The sequence below is a fragment of the Cibotium barometz genome, chromosome 8 (genome assembly GCF_041138505.1).
Source record: "Cibotium barometz isolate CiBa-2024 chromosome 8, ASM4113850v1, whole genome shotgun sequence".
NCBI classification, from domain to species: Eukaryota; Viridiplantae; Streptophyta; class Polypodiopsida; order Cyatheales; family Cibotiaceae; genus Cibotium; species Cibotium barometz.
The window spans coordinates 27,339,991-27,363,276 of NC_141053.1; positions in this window are offsets into that span (position 1 = coordinate 27,339,991).

Consider the following 23,286-nt stretch of genomic DNA (forward strand, 5'->3'; position numbering starts at 1 on the left):
ATGCCAAGAAAGAACTTTAAATCACCAAGGTCTTTCATATCAAACTCTTTGCATAAAGAGGCCTTAACCTCATCAATGCCTTTCCCACAATCACCTGTGATAATCAGATCATCAACATAAATGACTATCATCACAATACCATCATGTGTCTTCTTCACATACAGTGAAGAGTCTGCATTTCCAACCACAAATCCAATACTAACAAGATATCTGCTGATCTTGTCACTCCAAGCACGAGGTGCTTGCTTCAAACCATAGAGTGCTTTCTTTAACCTGCAAACAAAAGTCGGATATTTTGGATGTACATAACCTTCTGGCTGTTCCATGTACACCTCTTCTTGTAGATCACCATTCAAGAAAGCATTTTTGACATCCATTTGATGTAAAGCCCAACCTTTTTGTGCTGCTAATGCAATGATAGACCTCACTGTAGTCATTTTAGCCACTGGGCTGAAAGTTTCATCATAATCAAGACCATAAGTTTGTGCATATCCTTTAGCGACCAGCCTTGCCTTATGTCTCTCTAGGCTGCCATCTGACTTGCACTTTACCTTATACACCCATTTGCATCCAATTGCATTCTTTCCTTTAGGTAACTCAGCCAATTCCCATGTATCATTTTTGTCCAAAGCATCCATCTCTTCATCCATGGCTTTCTGCCATACAGGCTCTCCAATAGCCTCTGAATAGCATGTAGGTTCCACATGCTTTACCATAGATGTCATGTATGCATAATGCATAGCAAAATCCCTATATGTCAATCTTTCCACTGGATATCTGACTCGCTCGGATCTCCGCAATGCATGCGGGTCACTCTGTACACCTATAACTCTGGCATGTGGTGGCACATATCTATCCTGCCTAGCACCAGGTGTGTGTACAACAGGTATCCCGAGCTCCTCATCCAAACTCTCTGAGCTAGAAGACTCATAACCTGTGATCCCAATTCCCTCGACTTTCTTCTTGCCTTTATCCATAGCACTACTCCCAGTGCTCACACTCTCATGTCTCAGACGTCCTGACCATGGACGTACACTGCTACTACTCTCAGCTTCTGCTGCTGGCCCAGACATAGTAGTAGAACTAGAACTTGCTTGTGATGGCAAGTTCACAGGCACATTAGCCTCAAGTGTGTCAATGACTCCCTCATCTCTTGCTTTGTACCAACTAGCAAGCTCATCGAATACAACATCTCGTGAGATGACTACTTGTCTAGTTTGAGGGTTATAACATTTGTAAGCCTTCCGATCCTGTGCATATCCAACAAAGACACATTTCTCTGCTTTAGGATCCAACTTCCGTCTTCTTTCATCAGGCACATGAACATAAGCTACACATCCACCAAAGACTTTCAGATGTCCAATATCTGGCCTGTAACCTGTAAGCCGCATCTCTGGCGTGCTTCCATGAATAGCTGCTGTAGGTGATTTGTTCAGGATATACACTACAGTAGCACATGCTTCTGCCCAATAGTAATCTGGCATGCTCTTTTCATTAAGCATTGCCCTTGCCACTTCACATATGACACGATTCTTTCTCTCAGCCACACCATTCTGCTGAGGTGTATACCTGCATGTCAACTGTCTTCTTATCCCATGCTTCCGCAAGAAATGCTCAAATGCTTTTGAGGTGTATTCACCACCTCCATCTGTTCTCAGACACTTAATCCAACAGCCATATTGTTTTTCTACAAGAGCTTTGAAATTCATGAATTTTTCCAGCACTTCACTCTTCTCTCTCAAAAAATATATCCATGTCATCCTGCTGAAGTCATCTATAAATGTCACATAGTATAGACTTCCTTTGATAGATGGATTTTGCGCAGGGCCCCATACATCACTGTGCACTATTTCAAGTGGTCTATTACTCATGTTTCCTTCCCTAGGAAACCTCAACCTTGCCTGCTTCCCAAACTGACAGGCTTCACAAACATGCATATGACCATCATATTTGAATCGAGGCAATCCACTGACAATGCCCCTTGTTTGCATGTTCTTTAATCTCTGTATATTGACATGAACAATCCTCTTGTGCCACATGTCAATGTCCTGCACAATCCCATTGCTCTTTGAAAACATGGCTGAGCTCAATTCTGGTATGCCTGCATCCAATTTGAACAACCTTCCTTCCTTCTTGCCCTTGGCAACCAATCTACAGCCATGCTTAAAATCTTCCACAAAACAGCCTTTCTCATTGAATCTTACTTGTAATCCCTGCTCAACCATTTGGCCTACTGATGCCAAACTCTTTGTAATGGATGGTACATATAACACTTCTGACATATTTTTCACATTTCCATCATGCATCTTCAAAGGCACACTGCCAACATGTGTTATAAGATGCTGAGTATCATCTCCTGTGACCACATAACCATTTGTATCCAATGGTTGCATCTTCTCAAGCCACTCACCATGACATGTCATGTGGTTTGAGGCACCTGAATCCATATACCATGACTCATCTCGAGCATTCTGAGAATCCATTGTCCCCATAACATGCTTCATTGCAAAAAGATGGTTTGAACTCCCATCATTGTTACTGGTAGATGCATAATTTCCATGTTGTGGTCTTCCATTCCTCGCATCATTTTGCTTTTTGTAACAATCTTTTGCCAAATGTCCAAGTTTGCCACAATAGTAACATTCAATCCCATTCAAATTTTGTTGAGGACCTTGCCATCGTCCTCTACCACGAGCACCTGTTCCAAATCTCCCCCTATGGGATTGAAATCCACGACCTCCACGTGATCCAAATGATGATTGTGAATTCTGAAAATTCTGATTTGATTGTGGTTGCCTGTCATTCCAACCACGTCCTCCACGGCCTCGAGGGGTAAATCTCCCCCTGCCTCGAGAGCCTCTAGATGAGTAAAAAGCCTGATTTCTTGCATGTTCATCATTGCTTGACGAGGATGTACCACCTATAACACTCATACCACCAAGGCCAAGCTTCAATTCTTCCACAATGAGCAATGACACAAGCTCATTAAAGTCTGGCATTCCTCCCAATCTTACTGAGATGGAAGTGTCAAAAGATTTGTACTCTTTGCCTAAACCACGCAATGTGAGTGCAACCAAATCATCATCATCCATTGGGGCATGGATTGATGACAAGGAATCAGCATAACCTTTGATTTCCTGAACATACTCATGTATGCTCCTATTCCTTCGTGTTACACTGTGAATCTGTTGCTTCAGTTGTATCTTCCTTGCACCAGTGTCTGTCTCATACATTCGGCACAATATACCCCATGCTTCTTTCGGTGTATCTGCATCTTGGATGTGAATGAGCAAGGCATCTGTTACACATATTCAAAAATAATGCAACACCTTCGAAGATCGCTCTACCCATTGCTTGTGAGCCAGTAACTGAGCATTATTTGGTTGAGGAGGTAGGTATGGCTCTGGATCTTCCTCCGAGACAAGACTCCATAAACCTTTGCCTTTCAAAAAACTCTTCATTCGAAACTTCCACACTTGAAAGTTTGTGCGATCAAGCTTCTCGCCAACAATCTGTATCGGACCATCTCCCATTGTTGCAAAAAAATAGAGTAGATGTACCCTTTCGATGCAATGTATGAAGTACCTGTAATGCTCCAAATCTCTCCAAATCACATCAAATGCTTGCAAATTGTGTGCATTAACATCCCACAATGATTCACCAACAATGTACACTCGATCAAAGTTGAAATCAAATGAAACTCCTTCACAAAAAATTTTCTGGTTTTTTTTTCGCCAATAAATTCTCGCCAGTAACCAGTCAAGATTATGCTCTAAATCCTTCAAATCTTGTCCAAATTCAATGATTCAACTTGCATTAGCTTCCCAACACATTGCTCCAACATATCCTAGAAGGGTTTGATCCAATTCTTCAAGGGGAATGAGAACCACCAATTTTTGTAACCTCTGGTTTGAATTTTTCTGCACCTGTCAGGTACCACCTCTCACTAAAATTGCTCTATCTCCTTCAAATCTTCTCCAAATCCAAAACTTTTTGATTCAAAAGTTTAGCAACTCATAGGACTGTACTTGTACCAAAGGAATTAGGCCAATTTGATATAGTCAAAGATTAATGCCTTGATTAAAAATGCTCTATTTCTGGACAGAATTTCTGCAAACCTGCACACCTCTGATAAATCACTTCAATGAGCTCCAAATGCATGAAATGAGCTGCAACCAATCATCATAAGGCCTTAGAAATGTCTTTGCTAAACTCTCCAAGCTTTAAAGCATTCAATTTGGTGTCCAAATGAGTGAATTAGAGCAAATTCATTGCAAACTTTTCAAGAAACTCATCCAGAAAACGCCGCCTGCTCCTGGAGCTCTAGGAGAGAGGGGAAATCACCAATGACTTGATAGGTCTCTTAGCAATGACCTAATCTATCATGGGTATGAAGGGCTAGCTCCAATTTTGAGTAGAATTGCCACAATTGATCCTCCACGGGGCATATATTCTCTGGTTTTGTAGAGTCCAAAAAACCAAAATTTTTTCCTTCACAAATTGCCTGTAATGCATCAATTTTCATGCAATGGTTTGCTCCAGTGTTGCTAATACATGTGCCCTTTCACAATACATGAGAACCTCTGTGTTTCCTTTGTATTTGTCCCAATACATTTGACAAAATACATTCCTTCACAAGCTTTCCATGAAAGCTTCAAAACCAGAAATTTTCTGCTTGCTTTATGCACTTTAATCTTCACTGAACTTGCTCTTTGATACCTGCAATCCGCAGAGGGGGTCTTGCTACACTCACCAATGGTCCTTAGCTCTCAGATCTGATGCCGATGTGTGCTCCACAGCTTCTCCTTTGCTCCAAGCTCCAATGGCTTCCTTCACAGCTTTTTCTTCTTCTTCCCTCTTCTCTCACTCACTCTCACAACACAGCTAATGAGCTCTTGGCTCTGATACCATGATAAAAAACAGTAGCAGGATGTAACACACACAAGAGAAGCAAACCCTAATCCATAATCATCAACCATAAAGAAGGAGAGAAGCCATAGTCACCATCTCTCTCACACACACAAAAAGGGAACACAACATAGTGTTATGTCCACACTACAAAGTAAACCTAATGTAATGTCCACACCACACATGACCAGCTGGACGCGGTCATAAACACACCACACGATATCTATCTACCATACTGTCACTCTGTCAGCACCCATGTGCTATCCTCCAGCTGTATACGAGCTTGATATTTCAACAATTTATTGATCCGAAAATGCGTTTTGGGCGCGTTAGGACCTCCATTTTTTGAAAATGATATCATAAATAAAATTAAAGATCTTCAACAAAAAGAAATGCAAGCAGTGGCTCTCAAAGACAATAAAGCAGCTAGTGCGATTTCGAGCACTGCACGGGTAAGTCATTAATTCTCTGCAGAACTATGTTTTAAGAACTACAGGAAGACAGATTGGTTGTGTAGACATTGTGTGTGCTGCAAGGAGGTCAACAATTGCCATTGGGTGTATGTATGCACATTGAGGTCACTAGTTGTGACATTTGAGTGTAGTACAGTATCGTTGTAGAAAATACAGCAGTTTGTGCAGGACAAACCAGAGTGCTGTTTTTGGTAAATTTGTGTGTCTGGCAAGATATCAAATGATGGCATAAACCAGATTGTTGCTGAGAATCTTGATAAGAACAACTTCCATGCTTGGAGGTTCAGGTTGACAAATTTCCTGATGGGAAAGGATTACTGGGACTACATAGAAGGTGAGCACGAAGAGGCACCGGAGATACTGGAGATCAATTTGACTGCTGCTGCAAATGTGAAAGAGTTCAAGGATTGGAACCAAGGAGCTAGAAAAGTTATGTATTGGCTCTCTATCAGTATGCACGACACCATAATTGGGCACATACAAGATGCCAAGTCCCCCAAGGAGGCGGGGACACCTTGGTAAAACTCTATGAAACGAATACCAAGGCACGAAAGATACAGTTGAAGAATGAACTTCATACTGTGGAGAAAAAGAGTATGTCTGTGAATGACTATGCAATAAAGATCAAGGGTATTGTGGAATCCCTTGCATCTATTGGCGTTTCAGATGATGATGATAAGGTGGAAGTCTGTCTATGTGGTCTCGGGCCACAATACAAGGCGTTCAAGACCTCTATTCCAGACTCGGAAAAACATTCCCAATTTCATAGATTTGGTGTCTATGTTGATTATAGAAGAGAAGAGCTTGGGTGAAGACCAACAGTCTTCACAAAACAAAAATAGTTCAGAGCAATAGGCCTTCTACACAAGTTTAGGAAGAGAACGAGGTAGAGGAGGCCGTGGATGCGGCCAAGGAGGTGGCCGCATAGGTAATCAGAACTATGGCTAGCAGCAGCAAACAACAACAGTCCCATAATTCACGACAACAACAACACGCAGGTGTGGAAGAGGCCAATTCAGAGGCAAGGGGAGTCAAAGAGGTCGTGGAAATTGGCAAAGGCAGTATAATGATACACGTGGATGCTTTTATTATGGTAAGCGTCGACATGTGCAGGCAGATTGTCATAAGAAGCAGGCTGACATGCAAAATAGGAAGTTACAGTAAAACAACTATGCATCCTCGAGCAGAAACAATGAGGATAATGAAAGGTTGTTTGTTATGCAGCATGTCGTTAATGCCATGTATGAAAATATTAAAGTAGCACATAAAGATGATGAATGGTACATTGATTCACGTGCTTCAAACCACATGACAAGTCATGGGGAGTGTGGTTCAAGGAGATGAAAAACCATGAAATACTAGGTTTTATGGAAACAGGGGATGACACTGCTCATCCAATTGCCCATGTTGGAGATGTGCCATTGTCTATGCTGCAGGATGGCAAAGTGAAGTACCTTGCAGATGTACTTCATGTTCAAAACATAACAAAGAATCTAGTTTTAGTTGGCCAAATGATTGAACAGGGTTTGCAGGTTCGGTTTAACCCTGATGGTTGTTATGTTGAAGACTTTAAAGAAAAGTACAAGTTGGTTGCAAAAGGCAACAGAATGGGCAGAATGTTTATATTGAATGTAAACATGCCTGAAGTGAGTGTTGCGATGTTTGCAAATGGTTCAAGAATTGTTGCAGACACAGACATTTGGCATAAAAGAATTGGACATGTGAATGTGCTAAGAATGAAGTCTATGCAGACTAAAGGAATTGTGACAAGGCTGCTAAAGTTTAAAGTTGAAGGTATGCAGAGAATATGTGAAGCATGCCAATTTTGAAAGTAAACAAAGCATGTATTTCCATGTGACAGAAATGTGAGCAGAAATGCACTAGATGTTGTGCATTCAGATGTATGGGGTCCTACAAAGACCATGTCTATGGGAGGCTGCAGGTATTATGTGACATTTATGGGGTCCTACAAAGACCATGTCTATGGAAGGCTGTAGGTATTATGTGACATTTATTGATGACCAAATAAAGAAAGTGTGGGTATACTTCATGAAGGAGAAGGGTGAGGTGTTCACTCATTTTCAGAATTTCAGAGTTATGGTTGAAACGTAAACAGGGAAATATGTAAAGTGCCTAAGGTTAGAGAGGGGGAGAGTACTTCTCCAATGAGTTCTCTGAATTTTTGAAGAAGAATGGTATTCGGAGACAGTTTACATGCAGATACACTCCACAGCAAAATGGAGTTGCTGAGCAGAAAAACAGGCACATTGCTGAGATTGCACGAGCATTGATAGGAGAGAAGAATATGCCACATAGCTATTGGGCTAAGGCTATTTCTACAACAGTTTACATCATGAACACGACTCCAACTGCAGCCATACATGATGTAACTGCAGAGGAGAGGCTTACTAGTAGAAAACCTGATTTGTCTCATCTGAAAGTCTTTGGATGCATTGCATATGTGCATGTGCTAGATGAGCTGAGAACTAAGCTGGATCCAAAAGCTGGAAAATGTGTGTTTATTGGATATTCCCTTGAGCAAAAGGGATACATGTGTTATAACCCTGCTATACGTTGTCGTGCCATGGCACGTCTATGATGTGAAACCGTGCATGTGAGGCCATCTAATACACATCCAAATGCATGGGGTTAAGTGCCATGACAAGTCGTTATATGATGCCATGTACATATGTTCATATTGTAGATAAGGTTCAATAAGATGAGCTGAGGCTAAGCCAGGTTTCGAAGCCTTTGACAGTGTGGTGTGAATTGTGGAGGATTTTTTTTTATGCTTATGGAGAATTTCGGAGCTAGCAGATACCTTGTGCCTTGATAGGACTGGATTATGCTTGTGGTTCGACTACTTTATTGATTCCATGAGATGGTGAATTGCTCATAAGCTGTGCCTACCATGGTTGAGTTGATATTAGCACTGAGACAGAGAACTTTATGGTACATAATGGTTGGGGTCTTGATCGTATGCTTTAGATGGCAAAAATCATATGTGCAATAAGGATGCCAAATGGAGCTTCTTTTGATGAGGCGTGAGAAAAACCCTTAGCAAGGTTATGGTGAAAAGGAGTTTGATTATATATATATATATATATATATGGTCAACACTCCAAAATAGAGGAAAAAAGTCACACTCCAAAACAAAGAAAAAAGGAAATAGTAGGCGCACTGAGGAAAATTAAAATGGGTAATGCGCGATTTCAGCTGCAAAAGGGCGTGGGCGCCGACTTCCTCGCGGGAATAACCAGAAAAAAAAACCAGAGAATTGCGTGGGTGCTTATCAGAAGAAGTCTGCAGAGAAAAAACCAGGTGACAGAGGCGACACGACCAGAGAGATTCATTTCATGCATTTATCGACTGTATATGGCGTGTTGGTGCTTGAATTAGAGAGCTGAGCTGGTTCTATCTAATGATATGCTTACTACAAATTCACAAACCCAGCTATGCGCCGGCTGTACGCTGCCTGCAGTGAAGCGTGGAAAGAATTTTTTTTCAAAGAAATTCAAATGAATCGCTTTTCCCCGCCTTCAGATAAGTAAAGCTTGATAAAATCTCTTTATTTTTCCTACCTACCTCTTGTAATTACACGATGCCAACAAACCTTCAAAGGTTTTGTAAAAAAAAATAAAGGGTGGATTTTGATATGAAGATATGTGAGGATATTCCATCAAGTGACATGGAATCAAAGAGTCAGAAATACAGCAACGACTCTAGTGAGAATTGATTTTGATTCTATCTTAGTGGAACTAAATGCAGGCCATGGATTTCTTTTAAAATCATATGAATATGTTAAAGTTATGCCATATATCATTTTGTGTTTGTGAGTTGTTGGAATTTTAAGCCAGATTTTCAGGTGATAAAGAACATTATGAGATGTTGGGAATGGTGACAGTGGATGTATGGAATGAAAGGGGTCACATGTATGTTGGAAATACTTAAAGGTTATGTTATGCCTACATGTGATTAGCTGGAAAGTTTTGGAAAAAGAAGCCAGTGAATCTATGCTTGGAAAGGGATAAGCAATTGGAACACGAATTCGAGGATGGATTTGTCCTATGCTTTTTGGGAAATTTTGAATGTGAGTTTCCTTGTTAGGTTTGGCACCAACTCTCACAGCTAGAAGTCTCGTACTTTCCTGGCTACTCTGCACACATCACGACAGCTTTTTGGTGAACCCGACGTGAAACTGCTGGGGTGAGAGTGTGGTGAAATATACAGGGAAGCTATGGCTGAGAATTCTGAGGGTCAGGGGTTTCATTTTGACCCCGGAGTTATGCAAATGTTTCAAATGTTTACCATGTACATGCAACAACAACAAGCTGCTGAAAGAGGACAAATTTCCACGACCAAAGCATTACAATCAATTGTGAAAAAGATGGATCAATTTGATGGGAAGGACATTACAAAGTACCTGCGCAATTATATAAAGGAGATGGAGCTAAACAGAGTGACTGAGGAGGACATGGTTCGAAGTTTTGAGCTGGTATGTGTTCCTGAAATAAGAGAGCGCATAAAAGGATTGCAGACAGCACAGGGTGGCAGAAATTGAGAAGAGTTCAAACTTGCTTTAAAGGATGAATATTTTATGGAGGATTCTGAGCGAGTGACTAAACGAACTTTCTTGGAATGGGTCACAAAATCTAAGATGGGAATTTCTGCCACAGAATTGCTAAGAGAGTTTGAGAAGCGTTATGCCCAGTTGTCAAGGATAGAGCGTGCAACTTTGGACAGAGAAAAAACAGAGCTATTCTTACAGGCAGCTGGGAAAGATCTCCAGGAGAAATTGGAAATCCTCCTTGAGGATAAGGATACAGAGCAGGGATTAAAGAGTGATTGGAATGATGTTGAGGATGCAGTCACTATGTTAGCAAAGCGGCAGCGGAGGAGGGATAAAATGGTGATGGGCTCTGCACCCCCCATAGCTGCTGTTACCCCTGAGAATCTACCCAAACCAGCTGCTACAATTCCCAAGGTAGATGGGCCAATGGATGAGCTTATCAAGGGTATGCGTGACTTAAAATTGAAGATGTCCAGGATTGAAGAAAAAGGTCTACCATTGGGGCAGGCTTCTATGCAAAGGCCTCAAAGCAAAGAAGGGTTTACATATAGATGCATATGGTGTGATGACCCAGAGCATGCAAAGAAGGATTGTACTAGCTATAAAGAAGCTCTTAAAAATCAACTTGTGTTTTTCAAGGATGGGAAAATCCATCTTACAGAGACTGGTCTTCCATTGAGTACAAACTTTGGGAAAGGAGGGATGAAAAAGCTGGTAGAGGATATGGCTGCTAGTCATGCCATTTCTATGGTTGAGGCAGCAACCTATGGATTAAAGGTTGGTCAATTAAAGCAGGGATTTGAGAATGATGAGGATTATGAGAATGAGGATTTTTGGCCATCAACAATGGAATTAATTGCGTCAAAGAAAGTGTCAAAGCAAGCTTTGCATGAAGCAGGTGATTGTATACGTCTTGAGACTGGCTGGGAGGAGCCTGTGGATTCTTTATCCATTCATGCCTATATTGCCAAATGCCAAAATAATGAGGCACAGGTAGAGGAGAAGCGAAAAAGGGAAAATGAGGAAGGAGGGCCATCAAAAAGAGTTACACGTGGAAGTGAAAAGAAGGATCCTGGGCCATCACATATGCCTCCACAGCATAGCAGACTTCCACAGGATGTTTCAATGGAAGAAGTGCCAGCAAAAATGAAAGAGAAGGGTAAAGGGAAAAGTCCACTCTACAAGCTTCAATCTGATATTGAAGTTGCAACAGATCTCAAAAAGGTGCTTGAAGAGAGGATTCTAAACAGCAGGGTGGAATTCACACTAGGGGAAGTCTTGGGGATTGCAAAGAAAGAATTTCATGATGAGATAATTGATATTATACGAAGAAAAAGGCAGTCCATAATTGAATCTATTCCATCACAAGGGGAGGCAAGCACTTCCAAGACTCATGGAGTACAGGTACAGAAAAAGGAAAAGAGAGAAAATGTGGTGGAATGTAATCACTCTGCTGATGGGGCACGACAAGTGCGCTTTGTGGAAGAGGATGATGAAAAAGAAGTTCTTACAAAGAGTCATTACTCCAGGAGCCATTGAGCAAGAGCAACCACTGAAACCCTTGTCAAGATAGGTGATTTGGAAGAGCCATATGTCGCTCTAATTGATCATGGGTCTGAAATAAATCTTATGGCTAAAAATCTCTACAACAAATGTAAGTGGCCAATGGATGTGGATCATGGGTGGATGATTAAAGCAGCCAATAACTCATCTGGAGAGCTTTATGCAGCATGTCCAAATGTAAGGGTAACTATAGGGGATGTGAAGGATGATCAGAATTTCTTTGTTCAGGAGATGTCATCGTATCCCCTTATCCTTGGGCAACCCTACATTACAGCTGTAAGGATGGAAACAAAAGTTTTGGATGATGGTTCAGCATATGCAAGAATAAGGAGTAAAGATGGCAAAAAAGCTGTTCAGTTTTTGACAGTATGCATTAATCATGAAAGGAATCGTGAGTCTCTTCGGGCACAGTCACTCCCAAAGATAAACAGAGAGTTCATGAATTACAGGGAGATGAGGGATTTTGGCCAGGTGCCATTGTAAAGCGGGATTCCAATGGTACAAGGGGAAATGAGTTCTCGCAGGACTCAATCAATGTAAATAGCTTTTCAGCAAATTTTCAGGGATTCTCCAGCTATGGGTCACTGGTTTTTGTAAAAAGCAAGGATTTGAAGCGTGGCATGCAAAAACATATACAAAATGAACAAAAAAGTTTTGAGCAGTGTGGTCTTTTGGAGAAGAATGAGTTTATTTCAGGGGTGTTTGATGAGGTGTCATTTATAGATACTATGGATGTGCTTTTTGATATGGGAAGAGCATGCTTACAGGGTGGAAATGAAATGATAAAGGTGTCATCTGTGGAGATGTATGATATAATCCAGGAATTTAAGGGGGTGGAATGTAAAAACATGAATTGTGAGATGGATGCTCATGTTGATACAAAGTACAAAACGGTTGCAAAGAAGGTGAAACCAGTTGCCTTGCCCTTGCCACCGGGAAGCAAGGAGAAGATAGATGAAGCTTCTATGCAGCCAAATCTTAGAGATCCGAAGAAAATTGGGCATAAATTTACTCAAGAAACTCTAAAAGAGCTGAAGATTGGTGAGAAGGATTTTCTGTTGCCAGTTGAAAGGGAATGCTTTGAGAAGATGCTTGTAAAACATGGGAAAGCTTTTGCCTTTCAGCCGCATGAGATAGGCTGTGTTGATCCAAGTGTAGCAGCACCAATGGTGATCTTTACTGTTCCACATGTACCCTGGAACCTGCGGCCAATTCCAGTACCAAAGGCTCTCTTGCCAAAGTTGATGGAATTACTAAAGGAAAAGATCAGGATGGGAATCTTGGAGCCTTCATGTGCCCCATATTCCAACAGATGGTTTACTGTACCAAAGAAAAATGGGACATTGCGCTTTATTCAAGACATGCAACCTGTAAACAAAGTCACAATCAGGAATGTGGGAGCAGGCCCAATTGTGGATGAGTTTGCAGAAGCATTTGCAGGGAAAGCTATATACTCTATGGGTGATCTGTATTCGGGATATGATCAGTTCCAGCTGGATATACAAAGCAGGGACTTGACCACAATGAGAACTCCTTTGGGATTAGTAAGGATGTGTACCTTACCACAGGGAGCCAAGTTAACTTAGTGGCACATATGATGAATGGAATGAATAAAATCTTACGAGATTTCATACCACAAAAAACTATGCCATTTTTGGATGACGTGCCAATAAAGGGCTGTGATGAGAAAGACAAAGATGAGGATTTGGATTCAAAAGGGTGCCGCAAGTTTGTGGCAAATCATATAAAGGATTGTGACATGATTCTATCCAGGCTTGAAGAAGTAAATCTTACTTTATCTGGGCTGAAATCAGTGTTTGGAGTTGGTGAAGTGCTAATAGTGGGACATCTTTGTAGTACTAGTGGACGCCGTCCTTGTCCAGCCAAGATAGATGCAATACAAAGAATGAAAGAGACATGCATTAATGTTACAGAGCTGAGGAGATTTCTTGGAGCATGTGTCTTTTATGTTATTTGGATCCCACATTATGCACATGTAGCAGATCCTCTTTATCAACTTTTGAGGAAAAGTCAAAAATTTTTGTGGAGTGCAGTACATATTAAAGCTATGCGGAAGCTGAAATATTTGCTCCAATCATCACCCATTTTGAGAAAGGCAGATTATGAGTGTGGCAGGCCTGTGATTGTTACAGTTGATACTAGTCCTACTGGGATAGGATGGGCAGTAGGGCAAGATGATGAGGATGATCATAGGTATGTAATTAGATTTGGAGCAAAGGTATTAAGCTTTCGGCAACGAAAGTATCCACAGATCAAGAGAGAATTATGGGGGATAGTCACTGCTCTAAAATGTGAAAAAGAATATCTTATTGGGGCATCTGTACTTGTGGAAACTGATTGCTTGCCACTTCTTGGGATGATAGCAAGTTGTACCACTCCAGATATTGCTATGCTTAGGTGGATTGCTTATATCAAGTCACTAAATCCTGAGTTTGAGCATATTGCGGGAAAAGATAATCCAGTTGCAGATATGCTATCAAGAGCTAGGTATGAAGATGAGAAAGAGATGATTAGTGACATTGATGATGTGGGTACAAAGTTCTATACTACAGCATATGCAAAAGGGGATCATATTTGCCTATCAAATGCACTTGAGTCTTTTATTGAGGAAATATATGAAGGAGATTGGTTGCTTATTGGTCAATATTTGAGTACTCTGACAAGGCAAGAAAATTGGTCTGACTCAGAATTTAAGAGGATCCGCAGAAAAGCATATGGTTATTTCCTAAAGGATGGGTATCTCTGGAAGCATCCTAAGCAGAGGAATGCTATGCCACAGAGAGTCATATGTGATAAAGAGACTCAAGGAAAGCTTGTGAAAGAATTCCATGAGAGTCTCTGGGCTGGGCATAGAAGTGTGTGGGCCACCTTTACCAAAATAAAGGAAAAATATTGGTGGAGAGGAATGTACAAGGATATTTCCCAATATGTGGAAACATGCATAGTATGCCAAATGTACTCAAATGTGCGGCATCGTGATGGCTTGCAACCAACCTACCCACCTGCCATGCACTACAAATGGGTAGTGGATCTAGTTACAATGCCTTTGGGAATTTGGCAGATGCGGTATATAGCACTTGCAAGAGAAGATTTGACAAATCAGGTAGAAGGGCGTGCTCTTAGAACAAAGAGTACGGAAACAGTATGCAAATTTCTCTTGGAAGATGTGATCTGCCGATATGGTTGTGTTGGGAAAATAACAGCTGATAGGGGTGAGCTAGATGTTGAAGAAGCAAGGGAATTCTTCTCTAGAATTGGTATCAAACTGTCCCTAACATGTGCTTACAATCCTGAGGGCAATGGAAAAAGTGAGCGAGGACATCCTCCAATCATTAAAGCTTTGGCTAAAGCATGTAGAGAAAGAATGAGAGAGTGGCCAAAGCTGCTACCATATGCCTTGTGGGCTGACCGTACAACTCATAGCTCAGTGACAGGATACATGCCTGCAGAATTAATGTATGGTCAGAAGCCAGTGATGCCAGTTGAAGAAGTAGTTCCAACTTGGAATGTATTGCCCTGGGTGGAAGGATTGAGCAGAGATGACCTCCTTGCCTTGCGAATAAGACAGTTGGAGAGGAGGCCTGATGATGTAGAGCTTGCTAAAGCTCGCTTGAAAGATGCAAGGCTGAAAAATAAAGAAAGATTTGATAGTAGACACAGACTCCAGCCAAAACCTATTGAAGAAGGTGATTGGGTTCTAATGTATGATAGTAGCCTTGACAACCAATTCACTGTTCAAAGAAAATTTGCAAAAAGATGGTTTGGCCCTTACATTGTCAAGCATGCGCATGGAAATGCCACGTATACTTTGTGTGAGCTTGATGGAACAGAAATAAAGAATCTTGTGGCTGGCAAAAGAATCAAGATATTTAAAAGAAGGCATGATAATGATCCTTTTGATTCACAAGAGATTCAGGATGAGAGGCTTGATAGTGGTAGTATGGATATGGTTGAAGAGGAAGAGGATGATCTTCCTGGAACTGCAGAAGATGAAGACGACATCCAGTTATATGTGGACCTTGATGATGATTTGGCACATACCAGAGGATGTGCAGGTTTAGAGGGGGTGGATGTCGTGCCATGGCACGTCTATGATGTGAAACTGTGCATGTGAGGCCATCTAATACACATCCAGATGCATGGGGTTAAGTGCCATGACGAGTCGTTATATGATGCCATGTACATATGTTCATATTGTAGATAAGGTTCAATAAGATGAGCTGAGGCTGAGCCAGGTTTCGAAGCCTTTGACAGTGTGGTGTGAATTGTGGAGGATTTTGTTTTATGCTTATGGAGAATTTCGGAGCTAGCAGATACCTTGTGCCTTGATAGGACTGGATTATGCTTGTGGTTCGACTACTTTATTGATTCCATGAGATGGTGAATTGCTCATAAGCTGTGCCTACCATGGTTGAGTTGATATTAGCACTGAGACAGAGAACTTTATGGTACATAATGGTTGGGGTCTTGATCGTATGCTTTAGATGGCAAAAATCATATGTGCAATAAGGATGCCAAATGGAGCTTCTTTTGATGAGGCGTGAGAAAAACCCTTAGCAAGGTTATGGTGAAAAGGAGTTTGATTATATATATATATATATATATATGGTCAACACTCCAAAATAGAGGAAAAAAGTCACACTCCAAAACAAAGAAAAAAGGAAATAGTAGGCGCACTGAGGAAAAGTAAAATGGGTAATGCGCGATTTCAGCTGCAAAAGGGCGTGGGCGCCGACTTCCTCGCGGGAATAACCAGAAAAAAAAACCAGAGAATTGCGTGGGTGCTTATCAGAAGAAGTCTGCAGAGAAAAAACCAGGTGACAGAGGCGACACGACCAGAGAGATTCATTTCATGCATTTATCGACTGTATATGGCGTGTTGGTGCTTGAATTAGAGAGCTGAGCTGGTTCTATCTAATGATATGCTTACTACAAATTCACAAACCCAGCTATGCGCCGGCTGTACGCTGCCTGCAGTGAAGCGTGGAAAGAATTTTTTTTCAAAGAAATTCAAATGAATCGCTTTTCCCCGCCTTCAGATAAGTAAAGCTTGATAAAATCTCTTTATTTTTCCTACCTACCTCTTGTAATTACACGATGCCAACAAACCTTCAAAGGTTTTGTAAAAAAAATAAAGGGTGGATTTTGATATGAAGATATGTGAGGATATTCCATCAAGTGACATGGAATCAAAGAGTCAGAAATACAGCAACGACTCTAGTGAGAATTGATTTTGATTCTATCTTAGTGGAACTAAATGCAGGCCATGGATTTCTTTTAAAATCATATGAATATGTTAAAGTTATGCCATATATCATTTTGTGTTTGTGAGTTGTTGGAATTTTAAGCCAGATTTTCAGGTGATAAAGAACATTATGAGATGTTGGGAATGGTGACAGTGGATGTATGGAATGAAAGGGGTCACATGTATGTTGGAAATACTTAAAGGTTATGTTATGCCTACATGTGATTAGCTGGAAAGTTTTGGAAAAAGAAGCCAGTGAATCTATGCTTGGAAAGGGATAAGCAATTGGAACACGAATTCGAGGATGGATTTGTCCTATGCTTTTTGGAAAATTTTGAATGTGAGTTTCCTTGTTAGGTTTGGCACCAACTCTCACAGCTAGAAGTCTCGTACTTTCCTGGCTACTCTGCACACATCACGACAACGTGAGTTGAGGGTAAGCAGGGATATTGTTTTTGATGAGATGAGCAGCTGGTATGCTATTGAAAAAGAAGCTACTGGGACTGATGTGAGTGGAAATGTGGTTGCACAAAATGCAAGTCAGCAATCACAATCTTTGAGTGGACTAGGAGAGTCCTCATCTAGTGGTTCAGTTGATAGACCATGGAGTGGCAGGCTGCGTCATAATACCAGTCCTACAAATGTGATTAGTACATCACATAAAGACAAAGGGAAGGTGGTTGAGCCGCTTAGTATGCCTGACATTTCTACAAATGTGATTAGTACATCACATAAAGGCAAAGAGAAGGTCGTTGAGCCCCTTAGTATGCCTAACATTTCTACAGGGCATTCTCATGTTGATGGAGAGTCTAGTGGCTTAGAAATGAGCCTTGATGAGGATCTTGGGATACCAGCTACTATGAGAACACCTGGTGTAAAGAAGGCTATGGAAGCCATGAATGCAAAGCTGTAAATGTAAGATTCCTCCCCCAACCCCCTTTTTGATGTCTATTATCTTCCCCTATAATCAATCCCTCTTCAGAAATATAAAGGCCTTGTTTCTAACTGTTTTATTCTAGAGAGAGAATATTCAGATTATGAATATTTTTGGATAGAAAAATAACTCATCTTATTAAAATAAGTTCCCCTGAAACAGAAATTCAAAAAGAATTTTCAAATGTGCAATGGGAATTAATTGGAAATAGGTATAAAGAACCTTAGTCTAAGGGTCTAGATTTTCAGAAATCTTTAGACTATGGTCCAATTAAGGTTCCTATGGGCCAATAGCATCAATACATGTGTAGGGAGGAGATAAATCCAATTTGTAAAAAGAAGATACCCAAAAATGAGTAAATGCTCACATAAGATGAAGAGTTGAAAATGTACAAGGTTTATTAGTAAAAAAACACATATGTAAGGAAGGGGAGTTCTTTAAAGGAGGTGCATATTTCACATAAGATGAAGAGTTGAAAATGTACAAGGTTTATTAGTAAAAAAACACATATGTAAGGAAGGGGAGTTCTTTAAAGGAGGTGCATATTTCACATAAGATGAAGAGTTGAAAATGTACAAGGTTTATTAGTAAAAAAAAACTATGACACATATGTAAGGAAGAGGAGTTCTTTAAAGGAGGTGCATATTTCACATAAGATGAAGAGTTGAAAATGTACAAGGTTTATTAGTAAAAAACTATGAGCAATATTAAAAATATGAGATATTTTGGGTATCCAAAAATGAGTAAATGCTCACATAAGATGAAGAGTTGAAAATGTACAAGGTTTATTAGTAAAAAAAACACATATGTAAGGAAGGGGAGTTCTTTAAAGGAGGTGCATATTTCACATAAGTTGAAGAGTTGAAAATGTACAAGGTTTATTAATAAAAAAACTATGACACATATGTAAGGAAGGAGAGTTCTTTAAAGGAGGTGCATATTTCACATGCTTGAATGAGTTTTAAACTAATAAAAATTGAGATATTTCATCTCTCCTCTCTCCTCATTCAAGTCTAGTTACAAAAAGTTAGCTTAACTGGCCTAAAAATGGTCAAAAAGTGACCAAACTGACTTGGAAAATTCTAGAATCAGTTTGTTTGGTTAGGAGCTCAATTTTTCCTATAAATAGAAGCCTTCACTTGTTGAAAAAAATATAGTGTCTTATGCATTGTTACTCTACTCCACCTAAGCCAAGAACTATGAATTCTTTAATAATTCACTAGTTTTTGACACTTCTCTCTTTCTTAAATCCCCATTGGTGGCTCCATCAACATACTAAACCAATTGATTGGTTGGGGGCCTCTACCGTGATCAAAGAATCAAGCAAATTATAAGATAAGTATAGTGAATTTTGATCTTTTCTATGATTCTCTCTTCTCAACCCCTCTCAAGCTTGAGAAGCTTAATTGATATGGTTTTTGAAATGCTATTGAAGTTAATTAATTAATGATAGTAAAGAATTACATAAGATTCTATTTATATTTAATTCTAATGGTTTTTCTCTCTCTCACTTAAGAAATGGTCATACCCATGACCCTTTTCAATCCAAATGAAGCTTTTCATAAGGCTTTTCCTTAATCCAAGATTAAGCTATGCTTGAGGCCAAATTAATGGCTTTTTTCTATGCTTTTAGTTTATGTATATTGATGATTCAATCCATTATGGATCGATGATCCAATTAGAGACCATTCTAATTATTTTCTTAATGATCCAATTAGAGACCATTAGGGATTGATGATCCAATTAGAGACCATTCTAGTTATTTCTTTAATAATGAGCCTTATCCCTTAGAAAAAATTGAGATTTATCAGTCATAGTAGCGGAGCTATGGCAAAAATTTTATAGAAATTATGCATAAAATAATTTCATTCAAAGCATAAAAAGAGGACTTCCTACCATATTCTAGGAACTATCATCCTAGATTAATTAAAAGAATATTATTATGCATGGAGATATGGATGTTTGCATGTAGATGTACAGGTATGGATGTGAGTGTGGATGTGGAGGTGGATGGATGCATGTAGATGTAGATGTATAGATGTAGATGGGAATGGAGATATGGATGTATGCATGTAGATGTATGCATGTAGATGTAGATGTATAGATGTAGATGTGAATGGAGATGTGGATGTATACATGTAAATGTAGATGTATAGATGTAGATGTGGATGTGGAGGTGGATGGATGCATGTAGATGTAGATGTATAGATGTAGATGGGAATGGAGATATGGATGTATGCATGTAGATGTAGATGTGAATAGAGATGTGGATGTATACATGTAAATGTAGATGTAGAGATGTAGATGTGGATGTGGAGGTGGATGGATACATGTAGATGTAGATGTATAGATGTAGATGTGAATGGAGATGTGGATGTATGCATGTAGATGTAGGTGTATAGATGTAGATGTGGATGTAGAGGTGGATGTATGCATGTAGATGTAGATGTATAGATGTGGATGTGAATGTGGAGGTGGATATATGCATATAGATGTAGATGTATGGAGGTGAATGTGAATGTGGATGTGGATGTATGCATAGAGATGTAGATGTATGCATGTAGATGTGAATGTACGCATATAGATGTGGATGTATGGATGTGATTATACGATATGTGATGTGAGGGAATCTGAAGTGATGAGATGGAAATGATGTGATGGGATGAGTATACATATAAATGGAATATGGAATAAGTAATGTAGATTGATGAGGGATAATGTGGAAAAATGAAAGTTAAAATAGAAATTGTATTGTAAACTGTTTGTAAATGCTGTTTGTAAATGTTGTTTGTAAATGATTGTTTTATGTCAAGAATGTTGGGGGGAGCATTTTGACCGTCTTGTGATTAAGGTCGTGATGGTAAAGTTGCAACTGCTGACGGGGAGTCAATGAAGGACGTCTCGCGTAGCAAGGTCGGCCGAGGTCTTGACCAGCCTCGGTGCGATTAAAATGGTGAGCTTCCGGTACGGTGGATGAGGGGCCAAGGAAGCGGCCTATGAGTGAAGCGCTAGGTCACCTGCGGGCGAAGGATCCTAGAGGGTGCTGACCATACGGTGCTCGGGCTCTGGGTCGCCTAGGATACCCACGCGTACGTCGAGGAAGATATTGGAACAGAGTTGGAGTTATTTTCTGAAATCGGGCATGGATCTAGTTGATTGACCTTGCTGGTCTTCAATGGATGAGTCCATGGCTCTTTATATGGATCTGTTGGTTGATCTTGCTGATCTTCAACGAGAGTCCATCTTGATAAGTGATTATATTGCCGAGTATTAAGGGCTAGGAACTATCGAAACGGCCCCTGAGCGTTCTAGTTGCCAATGATGCCATAGATACTCTGATGAAGGAATGATGGGAAATTAAGAATCAATTGGATAAATTGGAAGATTGTGATCAGTGATACTATGGTTTTATTAAAGGATTGTTTTAAACTGGTTGAGTCTGTGAAAAGGGAATTTCATATTGGGTGTGTGAGTGGTGTGACTAGTTTTATTTTGCATGAACATCCGGCTAGGGGGCCTTGGAACTCTTTTCCTTGGTACCCGGGACAAAACCTAACCAAATTCTTAATTGGAGCGTTGATCCCAATGATCCAAGTGCAAGTTTCTTCCTTAATCTGACCATGTATCTTATAGATACAATTGGATCAGCTCGATCAGAAATGTTCTTGACTACGTTAGAGTAAAAAGTTATCCAGGTGGAATCACCCGTGCTTTCCGGTAAAGGAAGTTTTTCCGGGTTTGGTTTTGGAACAACCGACAGATTAGTCTCTTATCCGGATATCCGTGGGTGAGGCCACGAATGTGGGACCCCTGTCCCGCGCGAGAAGTGCTACTTCCGCTGCCAGTATCTTGAATCCGTTGGTCGGTGGGAAGAGGGATCTTACAGTTGGTATCAGAGCCTTTGGTTAATAAAGATCAACTGAGAAGACAAATATATCAAGAATTTATCAAGAAACACAAAAAGGTTATAATTGTGTGAGATAATTCATACAATTTGATATTCAAACTGAAACTCGTAATTTGGTAATTGGGTCTTCAGATGGAAGTACCGCAATTATATAGAATCCCTGACTTGCTTGAGGCCTAGACATGATAGTAATTATCTTATAATTCCAAGGGCCGTGACTACTCGTATATATCGAGAGTATACTGCAACTCTTTATTGACAGTATATACGAGTAAATCTAAGACTTGAAATTATAAGCGTTAATGCTATCTAGATGATGATTTCGAATGTGATTGATATGATTTTTAATTCTGTTTGAGAATTGATGAATTGATTTGGATTCTGATTGAAAATGCTGATTGAAAAATGTTGATTTTTAAAAATTAGTTGAAATAGAATGAAACCACAATGAGGGGGAATGGGACGAATCCCTGTGATGATATTCATAACTAGAATGATGATAATGAATTCAGCAAATCACTATGAGGTTAGTGGGTTGTGCTGTTAGATTGCTATTGTTAATATTTGATCGGTAGATCAAGTTAAGGGATGTCAAATTGAGAACTTGCTTGACTGAAATTTTCGTGGAGGAATGTCCTGAAGGAAACTTTTCGGTCTAATGGACCATTATCATGTTAAAGATATGAATGATATGATCTGAATGAATTGTTATTTAATGATGAGTTCTATATAAGGGATATTTATCCCAGTGTTCTGTTGGGTTGACCAGAATATAAGGAACCCCAGAATAAAATTGGATCTTAAGAAAAAGAGCTGTCCTCTACCTTGCGAGATGAGGACATCTCGCACTTTTTAAGTGGGGTAGAATGTAAGATTCCTCCCCAGCCTTCGAGGTATACAGGAGTAAGAATCTCCCTTTCTGAACTTATAATTATTCCCTCTCTAAAATAAAAGAAAGTTTCTGTTTAAAAAAGGAAGACCCTTTCCCTAGAATACTTCTCAGGAGTCCCACCTGTTTTAAGGATTTAGAACAATGAGTTCAGAAGTGAGAATCGGTGTTTTGGATACCAAGGTTTTGGCTTTCATTCGAGTACGGCCCAAAAGAAGTTCTTTATCTCTTGGGGAGTATAAGAAGTTATCCCCCAGATATTGTGACCCTTATATCTGAATTCAATGAAAGTAGGTGACTTAGCCTACAAGCTTCTTTTATCTCCTCATCTCAAAATTCTTAATGCCTTCTATAGAAAAATGTGTCAAACTCAAATCATGGAAAGACGGTAAAACTTCAGTGGCAAGTTACCGTTGGCTTCTAGGTTACGCTAGCTCCTTCCTTTATATAAGTCGTAACTTTTACTTGTCGCTCACAGTAATCTTACTCCCATCAATCTCCTTTCTTTCTTAATCTCCTTCATGGCTTGGCAACAAGAACTAGTTTTATCCATGATGATTTCTCACCTTCAAGACGCAAGAGAGTCTGTGAAGAAAGACTTCATAGAACAGTATGAGTGCTCACTTTTTCCTCACCTAGGAACTTCTGTAGCTCAGACCAAATGGCGGACCTATCAAAACATAACTAGGGTAACACCCTGGGGTCAGCAGCACTTTCGTAACAATGTCCGCTTGGCCATGGTTATTGTAGCCTTGGGTTTGGGTCCCCGATACTAC